Genomic DNA, 9,498 nt, shown 5'->3' on the forward strand with positions numbered 1-9,498 from the left:
AGATAATTTTAGACAGTGCTGGGGAGGAACCAGCTGTCTGGGTACAGGTGGATACAACACACATAGGAAAATGTGGGAGGGAGGTTCTGGAAGCCAAAATTAGGGATGCTATCAGCTTTGATCATGGGGGTAAAGTGCAGAACGATTGTGCCTGGGCATGTGCCTAAGGCACAATCCTACTTCAGTTGTTTGACAGGTCCGGGCTTTCATAAAAAAACCTAAACCTGTCCAACGGGAAGTTCCCCCTGTCCCCCGCTTGCAAGGGGCTGGAGATCTGGTGGACCTCCAGCCCCCTAACCTCCCTGGGACAAGTTTCTCTAGTGGCCCAGTGGCCTTTCCCCCCACAGCTCCCTGATTCCCCCTGACACAAGGGCACAAGAGGGCTGGAGGTCCAGAGGACCTCTAGCCCTACTAACCCCCGACAACACTAAATAAAATGTCCTGATGGTCCAACTGGGCAAACCTATATCCACCCCCTCACCCACCCTGGTGGCCTAGTGCCCTCCCCAATCCCCTGTACCTTTAGAAGGGAGGAAGGAGAAGCACTCCTCTTTCCAGCGCTGCCTTTCAAAATGGTGGCACCCTGTCCTGTCCAGTGCATCCTGAAATGCGCTGGGCGGGGCTTCCTTACCATATTAGGGAGAAACTCCCTTCCTGTTCCACGCACAGGACCCAACTAAGAGGCAGGAAGAGCTCCAAAGTCTCAATACACGGATAAGACAATGGTGCAGGGAGGAGGGATTTAGGGTTATTAGGAACTGGGCAACATTCTGGGGAAGGGGGAGCCCATTCCAAAAGGTGAACCGGGATGGAACCAGGCTACTGGCACTAACATTTTAAAAGGAGACAGAGCAGCTTTTAATTTAGAACAGAGGAAAAAGCCCACAGTCATAAGCGTATAGTTCGGAGTGAGGTATCCTTGAAGGATACTATTATAACAGGACATGTAGAGAATCCCAAAAGGAGTTTTCAACAAAGGTGAAAGAAAGCCAGGAGTGTTTAAGGGTAGAACTACTTTGATGTGTCTGAATACAAATGCTAGAAGCCAAAGAAAGGAGAGTTAGAGCATATAGCACTAAATGAAGAGGTAGATATAATAGGTATCGCAGAGACCTGGTGGAAGGAGGACAATCAATGGGACACTGTATTACCAGCGCATAAATTGCATATCAAATTAGAGGGGGGGAGGGGGAGTTGCGCTGTATGTTAAAGAGGGAATTGAGTCAAAATAATTCTGCATGAAAAGCAGCGTGGAATCCTTATGGACAGAAATTCCATGTATGAAGGGAAAGAATACATATGTAGGGCTTAGGGCTGTACTACCGTCCACCAGGCCAGAACGATCAGACAGACGAAGAAATGTTTGCACAAATTAGAAAGCTAGCAAATTTGGTAATAGTATAATAATGGGTGATTTTAATTATCCAATATTGACTGGTTAATGCCACATCAGGGAATGCTAGGGAGGTAAAAATTCCTAGGCATCATAAACGACCTGCTTCTTGGAGCAACTGGTCCAGGAACTAACATTAGGAGGAGCTATTTTAAGATCTAGACCTTAATGGAATGCAGGACTTAGCACAAGAGGTATTGGTGCTGGTTCCACTGGGAAACAGTGATCATAACATGATCAAATTTGACTTAATAACTGAAGTGAAGTCACAAAGGAAACCTACTGTAACTGAATATAATTTTTGAGAGGGTAACTATGATAAAACGTGAAAAATGGTTTTAAAAGCTGAATGGCTCAGTTGCATGGGTAAGGGCTTTAAATTGGGCATGGACGTTGTTTAAAATACCATTTTGGAAGCCCAGACCAGATGCATTCCATGCAAGAATGGACTGACTATTGGAATAATAGGGCAGTGCCCAAGGACCCACAGCAATATGGGTCCACTCTCCCGTAGTCTCCATTTAGTTTAATCATATTTGATAGGTGGTAAGGAGCTTTTGCCTCATTGCCTGGGGGGCCCAGACCACTGTCAGTCCACCCCGGATTCCGTATATTAATAAAGGTAGAAAGAAGAGCAAAAGATAGAATGGTTAAAGGGATAAGTGACAAAGCATATTTCAGAATATGGAAAAAAGATCCGAATGAAGAAAACAAGAAGCACACAAGCACTGGCAAGTTAGATGCAAAGCAATGCTAAAGAAAGCCAAAAGAGAATACAAAGATAAACTTGCCTTAAGAGGCAAAAACTCATAGCAATAACTTTTTCAGGTATATTAGAAGCAGAAATCCTGTGAGGAAATCAGTGAGACCATTAGATCATCAAGGGGCACTCAGTGAGAACAAGGCCGTAGCAGAAAGGCTGAATGAATTCTTTGCTTCAGTCTTTACTGAAGAAGATGTAAGGAGATGGTTTTCAAGGATGAAGATGCAGAGGAACTGAAATAAATCTTGGTGAACCTAAAAGTCGTACTGAACCAAATCAACAAATTAAAGAGTAGAAAATCACCTGGACTGGATGGTATATATACCCCAGAGATCTAAAAGAACTCAAATAAGAATTGGCAAATCTGCTGTGACTGATCTGCAACCTGTTGTTAAAATTGTCTGTAGTACCTGAAGATTGGAGGGTGGCCAATGTAACGCCTATTTTTAAATCAAATCAGTGGAAACTATTTTAAAGAATAAAATCACTAAACGCATAGACAAACGTGGTTTAATGGGACAGAGTCAACATGGATTCAGTCAAGGGAAGTTTTGCCTCACCGATTTGCTTCGTTTCTTTGAATACTTGGAATAAACATGTGGATAAAGGTGAGCTGGTTGATGTATTTAGGTTTTAAGAAAATGTCCCTTATGAGAGACTCTTGAGAAAATCAGGACATAACCAGGACTGCTGTTGGTGGACTGGAGCTGGGAAGTCTGGGCGAATGTCATTGCATTGCACACCTGTGCTTGCCAGGTAGGGTCTGACTAACTGCTGCTTCCTTCTCTGGACAACAGGTGGTGCTGTAACCCTTATTTTCTTGTTATGTTTGTGTGAAATGTTTTATTCATTTTTGCATATTTTTTCTTTTTCTCTCTTTGTGAGAAGTCTCTGAATGTTGCAATAACAGCATAACCAACAAATGAAAAAAAAAAAAAGGACTTCACTGGAACTGAGAAGCAGGTTGTTACCATTTCCTACTTTTTAGTTATTTATTTTAATCTCTTATGTTCTATCTGCAAGCCCAAAAGCTATCAAAGCACTGTACATTAAGGCAGTAGAAGTAGTGGTGTTACAGACACTTTGGATTAAATAAAAGTGATTATAAGAACTAGCGGAGTTTACAGGTTTGGTTCTGTGCTATTGTTTATGAATCACTCCTCCCAAAATCCTTCCCCCTCTTGGAGGTGCTTCTTTATAACATCAGGAATCCTCTGCTCCTGGGGGGAAAGAGCAGGGCCGAGACCCTTCAATCTGCAATTCTCAGTCCCGTCTTCCCAGACCTAAGATACCTTTTGTGACTGGCCTCTAAGCGTCGGAAGCATAGCAAAGACGGGACTGGGGCATGCTTAACACATGGGCATCCTTGGCCAATAGTGAAAAAAAGAAGGGCGTCTCTGACCAACACTTGGCCGACTTTACTTGGTCCAGTTTTTCTTGCGACCACCTTCAAAAAGATGCCCGAACTGACCAGATAACCACCGGAGGAAATCGGGGATGACCTCCCCTTACTCCCCCAGTGGTCACTAACCCCCTCCCACCCTAAAAAAACTTTAAAAATATTTTTTGCCAGCCTCTATGCCAGCCTCAAATGTCATACCCAGCTCCCTGACAGCAGTATGCAGGTCCCTGGAGCAGTTTTAGTGGGTGCAGTGCACTTTAGGCAGGCGGACCCAGGCCCCCCCCCCCCAACTGTTACATTTGTGGTGGTAAATGTGAGCCCTTCAAAACCCACCAGAAACCCACTGTACCCACATGTAGGTGCCCCCATTCACCCCTTAGGGCTATGGTAGTGTTGTACAGTTGTGGGGAGTGGATTTTGGGTTTTTTGGAACTATGCACCTGGGAGCAATTTCTGAAGTCCACTGCAGTGCCCCCTAGGGTGCCCGGTTGGTGTCCTGGCATGTGAAGGAGACCAGTGCACTACGAATGCTGGCTCCTCCCATGACCAAATGCCTTGGATTTGGTCGTTTCTGAGATGGGCGTCCTTGGTTTCCATTATCGCCGAAAACCGGGGACGACCATCTCTAAGGACGACCTAAATGTTGAGATTTGGGCATCCCCAACCGTATTATCAAAACAAAAGATGGGTGCCCATCTTGTTTCGATAATACGGGTTTCCCCACCCCTTCGCCGGGACGTCCTGCGAGGACATCCTCAGGAAAACTTGGGCGCCCCGTTCGATTATGCCCCTCCTCGGATAACAGAGGGGCATTTGTGTTAATCATGTTGGATTCAGACTGACCCTTAACTGCTGACCAGGGTGGGGGGAAAAGCACTTGCCACTGGGTCCATGCCCCTTCCAGGGTGGTGGGGAGGGTTTCTGCCACACTCCATTACTGGATTCACATTGGGAGACTAAAACATTGCTGTACTGCTGATTCCAGATCTCTACTGAGGGCAGCAAAGCTCTGCTTCATTATTGTCTCCATTCCAATTCTCCCTAACTGGGAGAGATTCATTTGACCAATGATTTATAGCTTTGCCAGGCTCATGGCTAGCTTCTGCCCTTCCTAAATAGGAGATGTTCCTGCATATGCCATCCCTCTTTTTCCCAACTGGAGAATGAACAAGTCAAGTGATCAGAAAGCAGATGCACACTCTGAAGTCTCCGAAAGAATGTAGCTCAGAATTTGTTTAAAACTGTAACTTTATTGATTTTTCATTTAAACATCGAGTTTATTAGTTCACTTGCACTTACTGCACCACCCAAGCTAACTTGCAGATCTGGGCGGTTTACAGGTTAAAAGCAGAAAAAATTCAGAAAAGAACTACAATGTTTGACAGGACAGACAGTATCACTCAGCAGCAACAAAATCAGTCAAAGGTGAAGGGTAAATAGAGGGGAAAGGGAAATGGGACTTGATATACCGCCTTTCTTAGGTTTTTGCAACTACATTCAAAGCGGTTTACGTATATTCAGGTACTTATTTTGTACCAGGAGCAATGGAGGGTTAAGTGACTTGCCCAGAGTCACAAAGAGCTGCAGTGGGAATCAAACTCAGGTCCCCAGGATCAAAGTCCACTGCACTAACCACTGGGCTACTCCACTGGCAACATTCCATGTAGAAGCCTGCCCTTGCAGATCACCAATGCGGCCATGCAGGCTTCTGTTTCTATGAGTCTGACGTCCTGAGTCATACGTGCAGGATGTCAGAATCATAGAAACAGAAGCCTGTGCGACTGCGTTGCTGATCTGCAAGGGCAGGCTTCTACATGGAATGTTGCTAGTGGAATAGCAACATTCCATGTAGAATCTCCAATAGTAGCAACATTCCATGTAGAATCTACAAATAGTTTCAACATTCCATGTAGAATCTCAAATAGGAAAAGGGAAATGGGACTTGATATACCGCCTTTCTGAGGCTTTTGCAACTACATTCAAAGCGGTTTACATATATCCAGGTACTTATTTTGTACCAGGGGCAATGGAGGGTTAAGTGACTTGCCCAGAGTCACAAGGAGCTGCAGTGGGAATCGAACTCAGTTCCCCAGGATCAAAGTCCATTGCACTAACCACTAGGCGGTGCTTAGAACAAGAACCGGGGAAAGGGGAAGATTTAACAGTGCAGTATGACAACCCACCTCTTTTATGTGCAATTGAAAGCCTGTTCGAAAAGTTTTCAAAGCTTTTTTTAAAGTTCTTAAAGGAAAGTTCAGAACGTATCAGACTCTTGTGTGTGACAGATGAGTTCAATATCCGTGTTTTGCATCGATTGCAGCCTCTTCAGACATGAACGAGAACATCCTAAATAGACAAGTTTTAACACCCCCGAATCATGACGCCCCGACAGGTGCCTGTTTCGCTGTTCCAGCTTTGTCAAGGGGACTGCCTAAATATTGGGTCTGTTAATAAAGAAAATGCCTGTCAATCCTTATGTTAGCAATATTTACCCCATCAAACTCATTCATGGCCTGTGCATACCTCTGGTGTATCGCCTTCTTCCTTCCACTGCCACGTCGAACTCATTCCGGTGGAGTCGCTTATATGGTAACTGGGCCGGAAGTGGTTCGACATCTTCGTACATACCTCATATGCTGATACTCATCACATAAAACATCCCCAGTGCATATAGGTATTTAATCCCTTGGGTTCCACAGTGTCTAAATTAAAAGTCCAAAATGTCTCTTGCTGTAACAATCTTTTGATTAGATCTCCGCCCCTTGTTGACGGGACAAAATGGTCTATTACCATACATCTCAAATCAGACTCATTGGTAGGGTGTGAAGATATGACCACACACCAGAAGAGTCCAGATAAGTGATCATCGCTAGCCTGTCAACACTAGAGCTGTTATGATTTAAGATTCAGGCATAAGGACAGTGGCATAAATTGCCGTGAATAGCAATAGATACGTCAGCACAAGACAAAAAAAAAAAAAAGTGTGATAAAAAATTTTAAAAATTTAAATACTGAATTGTGACCGAGTACAGATGTAAGGAGGAAGGAGGTTTTGTTGATGATTGCAAACCGGCACTGAGCGAGTCTCACCAGTGAGTGAGCAAGAGATTATTCTGTGACCATATATGAGACTTCCCCTTACAAAAACAATAGGTTAGAACAATCAACGGAAAAATATAACAGCAATAGACTCCAAGTTGATTGATCTACCATTGAGTTGTATATACGAGTAGTAATAAGTAGATTTGAGTCGCACACGTTTGACAGTAATAGTTATAGAATATGGCCGTCTGTGCCTAAATCTATGTGCCGGGATTTAAGCCATGTTTTCATTGGTGTAAATGAATGAATAATTTTTAGGCGCTGGGATATCAACTAAGGTGTTTTCTATACACCACGCCTAAATCTAGGCGCTACTTATAGAATATGCTTAGGTGAAAATGTTTTCCACACAGATTTCTTTAGGTGCCATATAAAGAATCACCCCGTTAGCGACAGGATCCGGGACTACTTTTAGGTGCGAGCATTTACACCCAACTGAATCCTGGTGTCAAATTTTAACCCCTAAATTAGTTGTGGATCCCCTTATTCTATAACAATGCACATAAATTGTGGGAGCACCCCTGATCTGCCCATCGCCCTCCCATGGCCGCCCCATCTTTTGAGTTGCACGCTATGCGATTCGGGTGCAGATCTTTATAGAAAACCGTAGTGAGATGCGCAAGCATGTGTTGGTATGACTGGCAATTTAAGGGGTCCTTTTATTAAGCAGTGGTAAAAAGTGGCCTTTCCACACCCTTATATGGATCTTTCCTGCATGCTAAGGACATTTTTTTCCACAGCTGAAAAATGACCATTTTTTTTCTGAATTATTTATTTATTTATCACATTTATACCCCACATTTTCCCACATGTTTGCAGGCTCAATGTGGCTTACAATAGACCGAAAAGGCTATCGCCAGTCCAGTAGTTATACAAATACAATAGATTGTGGTGGTCAGAGTGGATAGAAAGAACAGGGTATCAAGGGAAAAAGGGTAAAGGTAAGAGAATCCAAAATGGTCCATTTATATGCTGTTTTGAAGGACTTTGGGTTTTAGGTTGGAGCCTGGGAGTAGGCCTTCCGGAATAGGCTGGTCTTGAGTAATTTCCTAAAGTTGAGATGGTTTTGAGTAGTTTTGACAGCTTTTGGCAGTGCATTCCGTAATTGGGTGCTGATAAAGGAAAAGGATGAAGCGTTAAGTGGGTTTATATTTGAGGCCGTTACAGGTAGGATAATGGAGATTTAGGAATAAACGGGATGTGCTTGATGTATTCCTGGCTGGAAGATTAATTTTTACAAACTGCAATATATATGAGGAAGAGAATCAAAAAGAGATCAACATAAAGGAAAGAAAAAGATTCTCTGTAATCAAAACTAAGAGCAGTGGGAAAAAATAGAAATAAATAATAAACGAGGAAAAAGCCTGAAGAAGCTGCCAGCTACAGGCTGCAAGAGCAAGACTTCTTCGTCATCGGCAAAAAAAAACCCTCTCTTGATAAGTATAGTCACAAAATAGCTTTACTGAACAAAACCAAACTTGTCAAAAGTACCAGCTGTCAATACTTAGCTGTGGAGTCTCTTCCTTCTATAGCAGAGCAGACCGCGACCAACGATCGCCAGCATTTCGTAAAGCTGCATCAGTGTCAATCGGTGAAAAAAATCTGCAAGAGGGAGATAAAAACAAAGAGGTAAACAGAAACACTCAAAAGTTTTACTTAACTTTTCCACTAACCCATCATTGCTCACTTCAACTCCGTTCATCAACAGACGGAACTAGGGAGACACTCTCCTGGAAAGGCAACAGCCAATCCCTTTGATGCCAATCAAAAAAAATAAAAGTATTGCCACACTGGGACAGACCAAAGGTGCATCAAGCCCAGCATCCTGTTTCCAACAGTGGCCAATCCAGGTCACAAATACCTGGCAGAAACCCAAAGAGTAGCAACATTCCATGTAGAACTGCAAACAAAAGCGAGATTCCAGAATCCTAAAGAGTAACAAGATTCCATGTAGAACCCCAAAGAGTAGTAACATTCCATTCAGAATCCCAAGTACATAAGTACAAAAGTATTGCCATACTGGGACAGACCAAAGGTCCATCAAGCCCAGCATCCTGTTTCCAACAGTGGCCGATCCAGGTCACAAATACCTGGCAAGATCCCAAAGAGTAGCAACATTCCATGTAGAACTGCAAACAATAGCAAGATTCTGGAATCCTAAAGAGTAACAAGATTCCATGTAGAACCCCAAAGAGTAGTAACATTCCATTCAGAATCCCAAGTACATAAGTACAAAAGTATTGCCACACTGGGACAGACCAAAGGTGCATCAAGCCCAGCATCCTGTTTCCAACAGTGGCTAATCCAGGTCACAAATACATGGTAAGATCCCGAAAAAGTTCAATACATTTTTGCTGCTTATCCCAGAAACAGCAGTGGGTTTCCCCAAGTCAATTTAATAATGGTCTATGGACTTTTCCTTTAGGAAGAAGGCCAGACCTTTTAAAAACCCTGCTAAGCTAACCGCCTTTTACCTCATTCTCTGGCAACGAATTCCAGAGTTTAATTACACGTTGAGTGAAGAAAAGTTTTCTCTGATTCATATTAAATTTACTACTTTGTAGCTTCATCCTAGTATTTTTGGAAAGAGTAAACAAACGATTCACGTCTACCTGTTCCACTTCACTCATTATTTTATAGACCTCTACTTGCTATGTAGTGCGACAGAAAATTTTGCTATTAACATGTGTCCATTAAATAACTTAGTGCATAAGCACTGATCGACACCTATTTTTCAGGGTAAATACGCTGTCATGCCCACTGTCTGCCCCCAAACACCCCCTCTGCAGAAAAATTAAAATTGTTTAATGCGTGGTTTGCACATACTGATTGCCAATT

This window comes from Microcaecilia unicolor, chromosome 14 (assembly GCF_901765095.1).
Source record: "Microcaecilia unicolor chromosome 14, aMicUni1.1, whole genome shotgun sequence".
Classification (NCBI taxonomy): domain Eukaryota; kingdom Metazoa; phylum Chordata; class Amphibia; order Gymnophiona; family Siphonopidae; genus Microcaecilia; species Microcaecilia unicolor.